The 16159-nt window shown below is 44.6% G+C and overlaps 1 protein-coding gene across 12 annotated transcripts in view; it reads right to left on the reverse strand.

The window, feature by feature from the left end:
* The window catches only part of PKNOX2 (PBX/knotted 1 homeobox 2), a 3670033-nt gene that overhangs the window by 3414122 nt on the left and 239752 nt on the right, over positions 1 to 16159 (reverse strand). For 9 of the 12 annotated variants that reach the window (XM_069224545.1, XM_069224549.1, XM_069224540.1 and 6 more), the window contains one exon: positions 15422 to 15651. The exons of the other annotated variants lie outside the window; for them this stretch is intronic. The gene's annotated coding sequence lies outside the window, so the exon portion shown is untranslated. The remainder of the gene's footprint in view (positions 1 to 15421; positions 15652 to 16159) is intronic. 12 annotated transcript variants of the gene reach the window in all.

A 16159-nucleotide genomic window follows, 5' to 3' on the forward strand; every position in this document is an offset into this window, starting at 1 on the left:
CTATCTACGAAAGTTTTTATGTAACGTCGTTTTTTATAGTGCAACACTGTGATTTTTGTTATACGATAGTGTTATGCTCCTTACATTTTTGTGGTTGTTTTTTAAGGTTTGCTCAATGAAACTAATACAAAAAAACTCAATAAGTATATCCTGTCCCTACATGAGTGATGAAGTAGAGATCTACTACAAAAAATCATTTTGATTGCCCACCTACTGTTCATTCAACAGGAGCTGTCCTTTCCATATATAACAGAATAAAAGTTCTACCACGTAGGCCAGAGTGACCAAAGATGATTAGCTACAGAGAGCACTTATGGTTTTAAGATCTGCTGACCATTTGCTGCTTGAGCTTTGGAAGACATCTGTGAAAGCATGTTTACCTTTAAAATGCAGATTGGGTATGTAAAGTTGTTGGACCTGGTCCTTTACGCAGAGTCATCCTCAACCCTTTTGCCTTCCTCCTCCTGTTATTCTGACCTTCTTTTTGCTGACTCTAGGACTCTGGGCACTTTGTCACTGCTGATCAGTGCTAAAGTGTGTGTGCTCTCATTTCTAGACTTGGTCTGACTGGCTTACACCAGATTGTCACATGTAATTTACCTGTAAGTCCCTTGTACAGTGGTATCCCTTATTCCCATGGCCTGTAAATTAAATGCTATTGGTGGGCCTGCAGCGCAGCTTGTGGCACCCACATAAGTAGCCTGTCAAACCTGTCTCAGGTCCTGTGAGTGCAGTTTACTGCCACATTGGCTAGGCATCTAAATTTACTTGACAGTCCTGGAACTAACCTGTCACTACAAATAGGTCACCTCTAAGGCAGGCCCTAGGTAGCCCTATGGGCAGACTGCTGTGTAGGTAAAAGGTAGGACATGTCCCTTCCTTATTGTGTGGCCTGTCCTGGTAGTGATAAACAGCCTATTTGGCTTTTCACTGCTGTGAGTGCTGCCCCTCTCATTGGTTTGCATTAGGAATGTCCTTGCATATGTTTAAGTGGTATTTTATGATCTATGGAGAGTAGCGTGGCCATGTTTGGTATGTTTGGAATGATAGTGAAAAATCTTGCTTTATGGTAGTAGGTGTCTTTTTTATTACCATTGTGGAAATGCCACATTTAGAAAGTGCGCATTTTACTGTGCTTATGACTCTTGTGCTCTAAAGCCTGAGTCCAATCCACATCTGGGGTAGATTGACAGCTGGGCTTTGTGCTTACATTCCAGACAGCCATTACACAGGGAGGGTGGAGGTGTAACATGATTAGATCTGCATACTGAAAGGTCTTCCCGGGCTGGGAGAAGGAGACGCGGGGCACACTTACATTTATATAGGTTGTGTGCTGCCCTCACACAAAGGGCTTGCGTATCCCCTACTGATGTCTGGAGCCAGGGCTGTGGTTGAAGGAGGGTGCTGTGCACTTCTAAAGGTCCTTTGAAGAGGCCTCCTGAGATCAAAGACAAAATGAGTATAAGTACAGGGATTGTTCCCCATGTTTTTAGACACTGCACAGACTTGGAACCAGATGCTGCTGGTTCTGCACACTGCCTGAAGGACTTGTTATGCTGCTGGGAGGAACCACCATTGGACTGGCTTGTTGTTGTGCTGACCTGTGGCCTGCCGAGCCACAAGAAGGACTGCCACTTTTACCACAATGACCTTGGTGTGATGGCTTGTTCTTGGCCTTGTGCTCCCAAGTGTCTGCAGGGGCTAGGTGGTGTGCCCCTTTTCCCCATTTCCTATTTTCTAGCGTGAGGTGAGTGCTATACCCATTTGCTGGAGCTCTACTCCTAGCCTGCAGGGAGTGCGTGGTGAGCCTCCCTTGCTGTCCTTGACTGTGTGCCCTGGTTCTACTCTGCAAATCTGAGTGCCTTGGTGTTCCCCCACCTCATCCAGGAGGGCCAGGGAGAAGGTGGAGTGCCACGGGTCTGCTGGCTGTGGGTTATGATAGTGCAGACAAAGCGTGCATCAGTTGGTGCCCCTGAGGCACAAGCAGGCACCAGCAATGGTGCATTCACTGCTGCCAGCTGGCCAACATAAAGAGAAGAGCCGGTCCATGGCTTGAAGGCTCCCAAGACTTGGCTGCTCTAGACAGATGAAGGTAGTGACCTGTGAGGCCCTGGAGGGCTCTGGGCGTGCTATCAGTGGAAGGTGGCGCATGAAAAATATATCAGCTGCGCCGTGCTGTCAAGGATATCTGCTGCGTGGTCCCCCTTGAGTCCTCATACAGGGAAGCCCAGGGAGGGCTTCCCCCATCATTCCTTTATCGGGGACATCCCCGGTTGGGAGGTATTTCCAGTTGTAGGGACCCCCATTAGAGGAGCGTGGTTGACCACCTTTTATGAAGTTCCCAACATATTTCCCCTCATGGATGGGAACCTGTAGTGGCCATTGTTCTAATTGCATGGAGCTCGGGAAGGATCTTGCCACCAGCATGGGGGGTGGTGGTCCCCCTCACTGAGGGAGCATACCATTGGGGGCATGTGCCCATGGCCTGCAGGATGGGGAGCAGAACCTCAACGGACGTCCCGTGCCGCCAAGCTCCTTTTGTTTGCTGCATTTCCTGTGGAGAAGGTGTTGTTGGTAATTCCAGCCGTAGTTGCCTTACACTATGATATTCCTGCACTCATTGTGTATATTGCATTGTTCATAACCTGAATATGTTTTATGCCATGCTTGACATGCTGGGGTGACAAACAAAATGTCAGGCTCTGTCTTGTATGTAGGGGAATTGCGTGTTTGCTGACATATGCAACCTGGGAATGTTTCTGGTAATTGCATTCATGACGATAATGGTTGGACCGCTGCTTGCTTAGCAGAGTATCACTGATTTGTGTTGTCTTTGGTCTAGGATTTTTAATGCAATACAGTTTATTTTTATATAACTTGTAGTGAAGTCTCTTTTGTGGTGTATTTGTTGTGTCACTGGGTTGTGTGTGTTGTGCAAACGATTTACACATTGCCTCTGGGATAAACCTGACTATTCCTGCCAAACTAGCAAGGAGGTGAGCAGGGATTATTTTAGGTGTGTAGCTCCCTTGCCCTGACTAGAGTGGTGGCTTCTGCCTTACTGCGGTGTACACTCTGCCCAACCCGGAGCACCATTTCTAACCCTTTGTGCTCAGAATGTTTGTGTTAGATAGTGCTTAACCTAACGAAGACATGCACTAGTTCTGAGAACGATTTCTATTCGGGGAATACAATGCAGATTAGATATAGATACAGATACTGCTTTATGTTTGACACCGTTTGACAAATCTTCACGAAATTCTCAAAACAAAAGTGTGCAGGTCATTATTGCTACACGCACACATTTTTGAGGTGATCCATCAAGCTGTGACCAAGAAAAAATTGCACAAAAAAAACATGCTACTCCCATGTTAATGACCATAGTTTTGAATACGACTACTCCCTGAACCGCTGGACAGAATTACACCAAATTTGGCAGAAAGGTATGCTTCGGTAAACTGATCACGCGTTGGAATATTTGGTATGGTGTAAATCCATTCAGTAGTTTTTGAGATATTAAAAGGGAAATAAATTTGTATATCGAGGGCAGCGGATCCGTTGCATTGTTTTCATTTGCGAATGCGGCCAACACTAGGAATGCCGTGATTGACTGGCTGCAACCTGATCAGAAAGCTGCAGCCGTCATATTAGGTAGCAAGACATCATCCCCGGGGCTGAAAAATAAAATTAAAAGTGGCATAAGGGGTCAGGGTGGAGGTACCCTGATCCCAGGGCTGTGATATAAGGATGTCTGAAGATGGAATTATGGGCATAAAATTATTTTTTCTTTTCACAACTCGTAAGATTCTTGACTACGCCATGGCGCTCAGCAATCCATTGTGTAATGTCAGGATTAATTTGTGAATATCAGCAACAAAAAGAAAACATTCACAGTCTTTAATACACCAATTCATTCACTAATAGTAGCACTCAGAAACTCATGCACACACTTACATATGCAGTCAGACCCTCAACCACCAACTCACAGACCCACTCTAACCCTTACATACCCACTAACAGACCAACTCAGACACTCATGCACCCACTCACAGACCCACTCAGAAACACATGCACTCACTCACAGACACACTCAGGCATTCATGCATCTACTCACAGACCCACTCAAACACTGATGCACTCACTGACAGAGCCACTAAGTGACTCAAACACCCACTAACAGACCCAGAGAGACACTCATGCACTCACTCACACACCCACTCAGACCATCATGCACACACTCACAGACCAACTCAGACCTTAATGCACCCACTCACAGACCCAGTTCAGTCCATGATGCACCCATTCACAGACTCACTTAGACCCTCAAGCATCCACTCACAGACACACTCAGACACTCACACACCTACTCTCAGACCCACTCAGTCCCTCATGCACCCACTCACACACCCAGTCAGACACTCATGCACCCACTCAGACACTGATGCACCCACTCACAGATGCACTCAGACACTCATACACCCACTTAGACAACCAGACACTCACGCACCCACTCACACACCCTCTCAGACACTCCTCCACGCACTCAGACCCTCATGCTCCCACTCACAGACCCATTCAATCAATCAATCAATCAAAAAATGTATTAAGCACACTACTCACCCGATAGGGTCTCAAGGTGCTGAGGGGGGGGTTAGAGGGTTGCCTTTTACTGCTCAAAAAGCCACATCTTGAGGTGCTTTCTGAAAGTTAGGAGGTCCTGGGTCTTGCGTAGGTTGGTGGGGAGGGAGTTCCAGGTCTTGGAGGGGAGGGGGGAGAAGGATCTGCCACCGGCGGTAGTGCGCTGGATGCTGGGGACTGTGGCGAGGGCGAGGCCAGCGCAGCGGAGAAGTCGATTAGGTGCGTAGAAGTTTACTCATTCGTTGAGGTAGGCTGGTCCTATGTTGTGGAGGGATTTGTGAGTGTGGATAAGGACTTTGAAGATGATCCTTTTGCTGATGGGCAGCTAGTGAAGGGATCCGAGGTGAGCGGAGATGTGTTTGTGGCGTGGGAGGTTGAGGATGAGACGTGCGGCTGCGTTCTGGATTCGCTGGAGTTTTTGCTGAAGCTTGGCTGTGGTACCAGCATAGATGGCGGTGCCGTAGTCCAATCTGCTGCTGGTGAGTGCATGGATGACTGTTTTTCTGGTTTTTAAGGGAATCCATTTGAAGGTCTTCCGTAGCATGCGAAGGGTGTTGAAACAGGAGGACGATAGGGTGTTGATTTGCTGGGCCATGGAGAGAGAGATGAGTCTAAGATGATGCCGAGGTTGCGTGCGTGTGTGGAGGGTGTTGGGGGTGGTCCTAGGGCAGTGGGCCACCAGGAGTCATCCCATACTGTCTTGTTGGGGCCGAAGATGATGATTTCTATTTTGTCGGAGTTTAGTTTGAGGTGGCTTGCTGTCATCCATTTGGCGATGTCGAGGAGTCCGGCGTGGAGGTTTGTCTTGGCGGTGGGAGGGTTCCTGGTGAGGGAGATGATGGTGTTGTCTGCGTACGAGATAATGGTGATTCTGTGGGGGCGGAGGATGTTGGCGAGCGGGCCATGTAAATGTTGAAGAGAGTAGGGCTGAAGGAGGATCCTTGGGGGACCCCACAGATGATCTTGGTTGCTGGGAACTGGAAATGATTCAGACACTCATGCACCCACATACACAGCTAGTCAGACTACTGCACCCACTCACAGACTCAGAGAGCTATGCACCCATTCACAGACCCACAAAACATCTCACTCTTTTACCAACCTATACAAATACTCACACACTCAGTTCGAAATCATACAGATTATAGTTACAAAATACAATTTAAATTTACTTAAAAATCAAAAGCTATAGAAGCATTACAGTTAGGAAATAGAATTTACAAAAACATAGAAATTCACTGAAAAATATAAAGGTTACATGGACGTTATACTTAGGAAACAGAATTTAAAACAAACTTTAGAAATTCACAGAGAAAACCAAAGGTTACAGAGACGTTATAGTTAGGCTCACATTTCACTCTTACAAAACCAGTGAAATTCAGCAGCTAACTATAACTTGTGCCCCTGTATTGCACTGTTAATGACCTCACATATTACCTCACTCATGACATGGTCAGTGACATTACTGATAACATCACAATAACATCTCAAATGACATTTCTGATGACAGCACTGATGACATCATCCAGTGAGTGTGGTTGTTTTCTAAATGTTAATTAGTGTTAAGCATGTATACCAAGGCACTACAAATGTTAAAATAGTATCATTTCTGTACTACTAATGAGTGATACTATTTTTAACATATATTATGTGAGTGACTGTGTGTATCTGTGTTTGAGTAAGTGTCTGAATGCCTTTACGGGTGTATGAGTACCTGTATAGGGGTATAAGTAGGAATGTGAGCAGATGTGTTGGTGAGTGAGTGGCTGTGTGAGTGACTATATTGATGAGGGACTGGATGAGTCAGTGACTGTATGGGTGAGTGAGTGGGTGTATGAATGACTGTTTCAGTGACTGTATGGGAGAGCGAGTGAATGTGTAAGTAGCTGTATTGGTGAGTGTGTGGGTGTGTGAGTGGCTGCATGGGTGAGTGTGTTGGTGAGTTAATGTTAGTGTCAGTGACTGTATGTGTGAGTCAGTGGGTGTGTGAGTGGTTGTATGGCTGTGTGACTGTGTGAGTGGCTGTGAGAGGTGGCTGCATGGGTGAATGAGTGGGAGTGTCAGTTGCTGTATGTGTGAGTGAGTAGCTTTGTCAATGACTGCATGGCTGAGTGTGTGGGTGTTTGAGTAGTTGTATGGGTGAGTGAGTAGGTGTGTCAATGGCTGTGTTGGTCTGTAAGTGGGTATATGAGCGGTTGTATAAGTGTATGAGTGGGTGTGTGAGTGGCTGTATGGGTCTGTTTGTGGGAGTGTGAATAGCTGTATGGGTTGAAGAATAGATGAATGAGTGCTGTATGGGTGAATGAGTGGTTGTGTCAGTGGCTGTGTAAGTGAGTGAGTGGATGTGTGTCAGTCAGCCCCCTATGACCACCCAACCCTGCGCCATGCAGGCCTTCGGTTGTGTGCAGTAGGGGTCAGCTGCAGGGCCTAGCATGCAGCCAACCCCTATGACCACCCAACCTTGCACCATGCAAGGCCTTTGGCCATACGTCCCAGGGGTGGCCACAGTGCCTGCAGCCAACCACCTACAACCACCCAACCCCACTTAGAATGAGAAATGTTCTGACAAACTAAACAAAAAATGTATTTAACAAGTACATAGAGCAAGGTCACCACCTTTCTGTATTTACCTTAAATATTTGAAGTGGAAAAGAACTTAAAACTGGGAAATTACAACTGACACACCTAGACTAGAACCCTCAACCTTCTGTATGAGGGTCTGAGAGCTTAACGCCAAGAACACAGGTGACTCCTTACTATACAGTGCATAGATATCTCTATGACATTCAATCCAAAGATGATGATGGTTAAAAGATGTAAATGTTCCATCGTTAGGAACGATTAACATTCAAAACCCGAGTAAGTAGTTAGATAGACTACCATAAGAAACCAGGATTTGAACCTTCAACCTACTGAGTGACACTCAAAAGCTTTACCAGTAGGCCAGAGGTGACTCTGTTCTACTGTGCAGCTAAACGTAACTATAACATTTGTAGTAAACATCTTGCTAGTGTGATGCTTTAAGGTTATTGTATTGAAGACAAGTCTCAAAATGGCTGCCAACACTTCCTGACTGAAGTGTTGGTAGCCAATCAGATCTCAGCACAAGATCGGTATTATTCACTAATTCGTCATGACCCTATTTATACAAATTTGGGTTTCCTTTAATTTCCCCTAAACTACCAAACAGATTTACACCAGAATAAGGAAGTCTCATCTGCGGACCAAAAGCTACCTTTCTACCAAATTTGGTTGAATTCCGTCCAGAGGTTCGGGCTGCAGGCTTTTCTATAGAGCCAAAAGGAATTAAAATGGGAAATGCAAATTTTTTGACCCCCTCATATCACAGCCCCGTTTGACGTATCATCCCAAAACTTTCCATGCACAACACGACCACAGAGGGCACTAGTTTTGGAAAATTTTGTGAGGATTTATCAATCGATGCAAAAGATATAGGCAAATCAAAAAACGCTTATTCAATGGAAACTAGGTCTCAACTATAACTACCGCCAATATATATAGATATAGATATATATATATATATATTCACTGAAAAAACAAAGGTTACAGGGACTTTATAGTTAGGAAATAGAATTAAAAAACAAAATACAAATTCACTTAAAAAAAAAAACAAAGGTTACCAAGATGTTATAGCTAGGTTCACATTTCACATTTTGAATAGTACATAAACAGAGAAATTCACCAGTTATAGTTAGAGTTAACTCAAGTAACTATGACTTGAGCCCTAAAGTAACTATAACTCGTGCCACTGCCAAGCTTAGTCTTTTCATCAAAAAGTTTACTGCAAATATTACACTGATATTATGAATCATGTTACCAAAGATGTAATGAGTTCGGTAATTTGAGGAGTAATTAGCAGTGCATGGCGAGGACATGAGTTATCATTTTGGTGCAGTGAAATCATGTAGATTTCACTGCATCATTTTTTTGGACCTCCCTGTGGGGGAACACCTCCCTTGCATACATTACACCTGGTGAAGATATAATGAGGCACAAGGGTTTACAAAGTAGAGCAATGGCACCACTTTGTAAATATAGCGCAGGGTGAGGGCCTGTTTAGCGCCACCATAGCTTTAAACAAATAATGCTACAGTGGCCCCTAGTTGTGCAAGGGCTTTGTAAATATGCTCCTTAATTTTTGGGTGCGAAGGGGGCGGTTGCCCAGGCCTCAGGCCTTTCTCTGCCCCAGAGATCCCATCCCCCGGGACCCAGTTTAAACATTTACATATTTTTTGGGGTGGGGTATACAGCTTCCTCTTTGTGAGACCAATTGTTTCCTCTGCCTCCATGCCTGCCATGTGGCTCCCCTCCAACAAACCTTGCCCCAGGGAGGTGGTGGTCTCCAGGGATAGGAGGTCCGTAACACACCACCTTCACTTTTGTTAATTGTGCCCCGGGTAGGTCGTGGTCTCTAGGACTGTGGGGGGGGCATGCGGTACCCCTGCATTCTGCCTGCAAAAGTCTCCCAACATTCAGTGTAACAAGTGCCCTGGGGAGGTGGTGGTCCCCTGGGTGTGGAGGGGGAGCACAGCCCCCACACATATTTTACTAATTGCCCCAGGGGGTTGATGGTCTCTGGGGCTGTGGGGGAGGCTGCTGGGCCTCCCCTACACAAACATTAGAACTTGCCCTAGGGGAGGTGGTTGTCCCCAGGACGTGGGAGCAGTGCAGCCCCCTGTACATATTTTACTAATCGCCCCAGGGAGGTGGTGGTCCCGGAGGCTGTGAGGGAGGCGGTCGGCCTACCCTGACACAAATAGAATTTGCCCCAGGGAGAGGGTGGTCCCCCGGGTGCTGGGGACCATGTGGGCCACTGCATTCTAATTACTCTTTGCCCAGGGGAGGCCCCAGGATGGTGGCCCCATGCACCCCCTCTTATTAAAGTCATCAGTGCTTCCAGGACCTGGCCCACACATGGGTTAATAAAAAAGAAAAGGCAGGAGGCTGCCATCTAAAAAAAACAACAACAAAAAAAAAGTAGAAAAATCATAGCAGAATTAAATGCTTTTTAGCCCTGGGATGGTCCATCAGGGAACCCAGCGCCAGAGCTAAGGGGTCAGGGTGACTCTACCCTGGCCCCTTTTCTTATTTTTTTTAAAACCTTTTTTCTGGGATTCAGCTGAAGCTCAGTCCCAAGAAAGCTGCCAACACATCCTTTTTGAAGTGTTGGTAGCCAATCCAATGTCAGCACTGGGACAGTTGGATCCACGAAGGATCCAAGTCCCTTGACTTTTTCAACCTTTAATATCACCAAAAGTACTGAACAGATTTACACCAAACCACAAAAAGCATAATCTGCAGAACAGGATCTAGCTTCCTGCCAAATTTGGTGCAATACCGTTCAGTGGTGTGGGGTGTAGGTGTGTCTAAAGACCCTATGCAAAAATGAATGGGGAAAATGCATTTTGGGACACCCCCTTTTTCTTAGTCCCCACTTGACGGATCACCCCAAAACTTTCAAGACAGCAGCTGAACTGACCAAAGTATAATTTTGAAAAATTTGTGAAGATTCATCAAGCAGCACCAAAGTTATTGTCAAAACAAAAAAAGCTCTGCCTATGGAAACTAGGTTCTAGCTATAACCACCTAGTGGCGACTGTCACTAGGTAATATAATATGTTTTCACTGAAAAAAACAAAGCTTATAGGGGCATTATAGTTAGGAAATAGAATATAAAAAACCTTAGAAGTTCACTTAAAAACCCAAAGGTTACAGGGGCATTATAGTTAGGTTTTGAATTTAGTCGTACAAAGTCCGAGAAATTCAGCAGTTATAGAAAGAGATATTTCAAGTAACTATTACTCGCGGCCTAAGGTAACTGTAATTCACGACCCGGCTGTGCACAGTTTTTTCTTTAGTAATTAAAATTTCAATGTTTCATTGATATTTTTATTGACGTTATAAAAGTTGTAGTGAGAGCTTGAATATCTGGGGTAATTAGCAGTGCATAGCGAAGGTGCGAGTTAGTTACTTTTGGCAGCGAGTTATAGTTACTTGAAATAAATCCAACTATAATTGCTGTATTTCTCAGATTTTCTGCGAGTAAATTCGGAACCCAACTACAATGTCCCTGCAAAACTTTGTTTTTTTTAAGTGAATTTTTAAGGTTTTTTAAATTCTATTTCCTAAATATATCGTACCTGTAACCTTTGTTTTTTTCTCCGGATTTTTATGTTTTTTTAACATAAAGTAATTTTCATTACTATATGTTAATGCAACCATCAGCGTCCTACAACCACCCAACCCTGTGCCACACATGACCGAAGTCCCTGCGGCCAGCCCTCCTAACTACCAAACCACACACTGTACATGGCCTTTGGCCATGTGCTGCTGGTGTTGGCCACAGGGCTTGTCGTTCTGGGTGTGAGAATAGGTGTGAGAGGGTGTCTCTTGGTGTGAGAGTGGCTGTGTGAGTGTGAAAGTGGGTCTGAGAGTGCGAGTGTCTGATTGAGCTCAAATACATGAAAGATGCATTCACCTCCACAAAGGATTTCAGATCATTTTTCAATATGGATCGCAGAATAAACATACTTGCTTTGCCTTCGCCAAGCCCAGGAGTTAGGATCATTTGTCTTTTCCAGAAGCAGAGTTTCAAATAGGGCACCTGCTACATTTATATGTGTAAGTGTTTCCTGTTGAGGTTTAATTTCTGTGCAATGAGCATCATGGCCAGAACGGAAGCTCACCTCCTCGTTTATGCAACAAGGGTCCACATTTTGCTCAAACTGGAGCACTTTCTAATGGTTAGTTAGTAAGCGCTACCTCGTTGGGTTAATGGCCAGTGTAGGGGACGGGTACCACGTGGACCCCCCTCCCTGTGCTGATCTTGCCCGAGGGACCCCTTCCACTGGGGCCCGGACATCTCTCCTGGGTGCCCTCAAGGGACCCCAGTGTGCAATGGGACCACAGGAGGAGCCTTAAGGCCCCATGGTTCCAGCCGGCTCTCCGCCTCCTGGAGGAGCTGGCATTGCTGCTGTAGACAAGAACCTGCTAAAGATGCAGCTCCTTCTCTGTGAGAGCAATTGTTTCCTCTGTTTCCCTGCCTGCAGAAACAGAGGAAACATCTGCTTGCTGCAAGTTAAAGGTGTTTGACAGCTCTCACTTGCTGGGAGCAGAGTTTAGCTCTGACTTGGCAGCAGCTGTCAAAGCTCCCGCCAAATCAGAGCGAACAGCTATGTCTAGGGGATAGGCACCCCGGGACATAAGAGAAGCCGGTCCTAGGGGAGGGGAGGGGGGCAGTCCCCAGGGCCATTATTGGCTACTCAAGTGGGACCTGGCGCCCCCCTCCAACATTAGAATTTGCCCAACTGAGGTGGTGGTTGCCAGGGCAAGGGTTCATAACAGACCCCCTTCATTCAAAATTTGCCCCAGGGAGGTGGCGTTTACCATAGAAGGAGGGCCCCATGTGCCCCCCTCATTTTTAAAGCCCACAATGCCCAAGGGAGTAGGCCTACCCAGAGGTAAAAAAAAGAAGGGCAGATCTGCGTATTTTCTCAACATTTTGAAAAAAAAATGCTTGTTATCCTTAGCGGGGTCCATGAGGGACCCCTGGACCAAGGTTGGGGGCTAAGGGTGACCCTATTCTGGTGTCTTTTTTTCACTTTTTTTTTTTAAGCTGAGTCCCAAGACGGCTGCCAACACTTGAAGTCTTGGGAGCCAATTAGATATCAGCACGGTGACAGTTGGATCCAGAGAGGATTTGCGCCCCTAAAAATCTATATTTTGTTAAACTGTAATATCTCCAAAACTAATGAACGGATCTATACTAAATCACAAAAAGCATACTTTCTGGACCAAGAGGTAGTCCTCTGCCAAATTTGGTGTAATTCTGTTCAGCGGTTTGGGATGTAGTTGTGTTGATAAATTTGAAATATTCCATTGACGTAGAAAGGAGAAAATGTGTTTTGAGACCACCCTTTTTTTTTTTAGCCCCTGCTTGACCGATCATCCTGAAACTTTCAGGACAGCAGCTGAACTTCTAACAGTATATGCTTTGAAAAGTTTGTGAAAATTTGTCAAACGGTGCCAAAGATATTAAAAAACAAAAAGGGGCATATTTATGAGCCCCTTGCGCCACCGGAGCGTCACTTTACGTGAGGCTTCGGTGGCGCTATGCCCTGCGTTGTATCTACAAGGTGCGTTAAGCCACTTTTTGTGGCTTAACGCCACCTTTTAAATACTGCCCTTTCACACGCAGCACTTTGCGTGGAAGGGGCGTGCAATGGGTGTTGCTGTGGGCGTGCAACACCCATTACATTTTGACGCAGCCCCAAATTTACGTGTTTTCGTAAACCAGAGGCAGCACCAAAATCTAACGCCTCCCAGGGGTGGAGTTAGAGTGGCACAACGAGGAGAAATGCTTTCATTTCTCCTCGTTTTTTGCTCTTTCTATGTGTGCGGCATTCTGCAGCACACATAGAAAGAGCAAATGCAATTTCAGATTGTTTTTGTGTAGGAAGGTGTCTCTTCCATAAAAAGTGCTGAAAGGAATTACATCAAATTTGTTAGGAAACTAGAATCTGGTCCTCGGATTGAGCTTTTTGTGAGTTGGTATAAATCCATTCAGTAGCCTTTTAAAAATGTAGGTTAAAAGGTGTTTCGCTATTTGGACGGTTGGGTTCACATAAGTCTTGCGAGAGTCCAGCAAGAGTGCAAAGTCACGAATGGGGCCATCTGGTTGGTCAAGAGGCCCTTTTTCAGGCATCTCACTCCCAAAGAAAGGAGATTCTCTTGTATGGCTTGTGGGAGTGAGTGCTCTGATTGGCTGTTGGAGGTTTAGAAACAAAATGACTGCCATTACTGCTCATTATGAAAAATTGCTTGTGTTGTGAGAATGAAGTAAAAATGATGGCTAAGGGGATAGGATCAAGGTATCTTGCCCCCATAGTAACCGAGAAGAGGTTTGTAACTCACACATACTTTGATGAAAGGAAGTGTAAAATATATTTTTTAATATTTTGAGATTCCTCATCACTATTGAAGGATCATAAAAAATTAGGAAGGGGTAGACAAAATCTCTTTCCACTCTACTATGTACACCAGTATTCTTAGGGAGGGGTTTCAATTTAGAGGTAGTTCATCATTACACCCTGCCATGAGTGATTTAATATTTGAGGTCATAAGCGGTCCTTGGCTGGGCACAAGTTATAGTTAGCTCTGCTATTTCTTGTTTAAAGAATAAGAGATTTCACCTGTCAGCTTCTAACTGTTGCCATTCGTATTATGTTAAACAGCTCAATCCTACAGTGTTGTTTTCCTAAAACCTCTTGTGTAAAACATTTACAAATGAAATGTTATTGCTTAAATAAATAAATAAAGGAAATAAAAACCTTCAGGAAAGACTTCAGAAGAAACTGGAACAGAACTATAATTCAAACAAGCATTGACAAAGCCAATAAGGCTCTCCTATAGGAGATCTATTGGCTTTGACAATCAGGTGTGGATGAATAATAGGACTGGTAAAAAATAAAGTGTTATGAAGAGGCCAGCACTGGCCACCTCATAGCGCTTTTCTTCCTTTTGCCTGCTGGGGAGGGAATGCAGAAGAAATAGGAACGGAATTTGATGGGAGAGAAGAAAGCAGACCACAGAGTCAGCTACAAAAGATGCACTGAATCTCAGAACGGGCTCAAACTCCTGTGACTTTGGGCAAATCACTTAATCTCCTAGTGCCTACATAAAATGAATATGTCCTTTAGTAATTTTAACTGGTGCTTGTGTTATGCGCTCCAATACCTTCACCTCGAGTTTGTGCTAAATAGGAACTGCAAACCTTTTTAAACATCACGTAATCGTCCTGTGTAATTTGTTACTTCACCTGGTTATACTGAAATTAATCGACTGCACCTCAAAGAATGTACAGTTCATTAAACTGTAACCCCAAACTGGAAATAAGGTGCTCTTGTGATATAGGTCGTCTGATCAAATAAGACACTGGTCTCTCAATTATTCACCCATGATGTTTGACATGCTCAACCAGTCTTGGACTTTTCAGTCAACACAAACTGTAAATGCCATGCATGCAGTGGTATGTTGTGAACTACAGTTCCCAGAAGACAGTGTGGTAATGGTTCAAAGCCAGGTTTGACTCATGAGACACAGCGGATCGCGTGCCACACTGAGTTCAACATTTTTTAACTCCCTACTTTATTTGTGTGTAAAATAAGCATTTTCTCCTATTTTTTTAAATCTTTAATCAATTCATACTGCGTGTCATTTTCCCACAGGTCTGAGGGGCTGAGAACATTGCTGCCTGCTCAATGATGTGCCTCAGCCTGAAATGTTAACATTAGAGGGGAGATTATGTAGCGTGACGGACAGAGCTGCCAACTGTAGCACTGGGAATTTTGCACCACTTATTTTGAACAGTTTTAAGCTTTTTCATGACACATTTCTGCACGAAGGAAGACAACAGGAATGGAATGCAGGAACTGAAGGTTGTAGCACATGAAAACACTAGGCAGAACTTAAGAACATTCCCAAAAGAGGTCAAAATTTGATAGAAAGTAGTTAAAATACATTTAGCCAAGTACATTTGGGTTACTGGTGAAATACTCGAGTAACTGTTGATGTATTTACGTACATGTGCCACACACTGCATGCAGAGACTCCATTATGGTTAAATCTGTTTGGCTTTTGTATCATTAGTAAATACACTTTTTACATTCTTTATAACTTCTTTATCTCTTTTTCACATGAAACAAAAACATCACTCTTTGGCAAAGAGGACAGGGGGAATGGGAGAGGGTAGAAGGAATAGTACCTGCATTGTAGAGGAAAGGCACTAATCAAGTGCAATTAATCTGTGCGTGGCCGGTGCTCCTTAGATAGGAACGGAAGTGATGTATCTGCTGAGCTAACCAATTAGGAGGCAGCAAAGAAGAGCACTGGGGTCAACCTGTGGTAAGCAGCAGGCGGGATCAAAGTCCTTTATTTAAAAAAATGGCCTCACAACCGACAGCATGCACAAGCACATGATCACGCAGGCTAGACCTAAAAAGCAAAAGAAAGATAGAAAAAGTAAAAACAATGCTAAGAAATAAAACAAACAACAGTAGAATGTGGAGCAGAAATGGGATAGGCACGAGTGGGACATTCCCAATCTTCAGAGCTGCAATTGAAAATGTTTTGGTAATTCTGTTTGCTTCCTAACCTATCTAGATAGACATGGGACAAGAATGTGGCTTTCTGGGATAGCCACTGGACAATGGACTTACTTAAATTGAATATGGTAGTAAATGTGTCACCAGTGAAGTCCAACTCAAATGAAAGTAGTATCTTCATTCTAATGGGGTTCTGCCATTTATAATTTTCAAGGGTTTTGAGTTAATCTGGCTATTTGTTTTCTTCTGCAATCTTTGGGTCTGCATACATTCTGAAACTTATTCAGAAAGGTGTTGGATACACCCAATTGGCAAGGCCTGACTTATTATAACCCCCTAGTATATGGCAGCCAGAGTACTCCGAGCATGTAAGGCAGAGTGTCCACTCACGGCTGCAG

This window comes from Pleurodeles waltl, chromosome 3_1 (assembly GCF_031143425.1).
Source record: "Pleurodeles waltl isolate 20211129_DDA chromosome 3_1, aPleWal1.hap1.20221129, whole genome shotgun sequence".
Lineage (NCBI taxonomy): Eukaryota > Metazoa > Chordata > Amphibia > Caudata > Salamandridae > Pleurodeles > Pleurodeles waltl.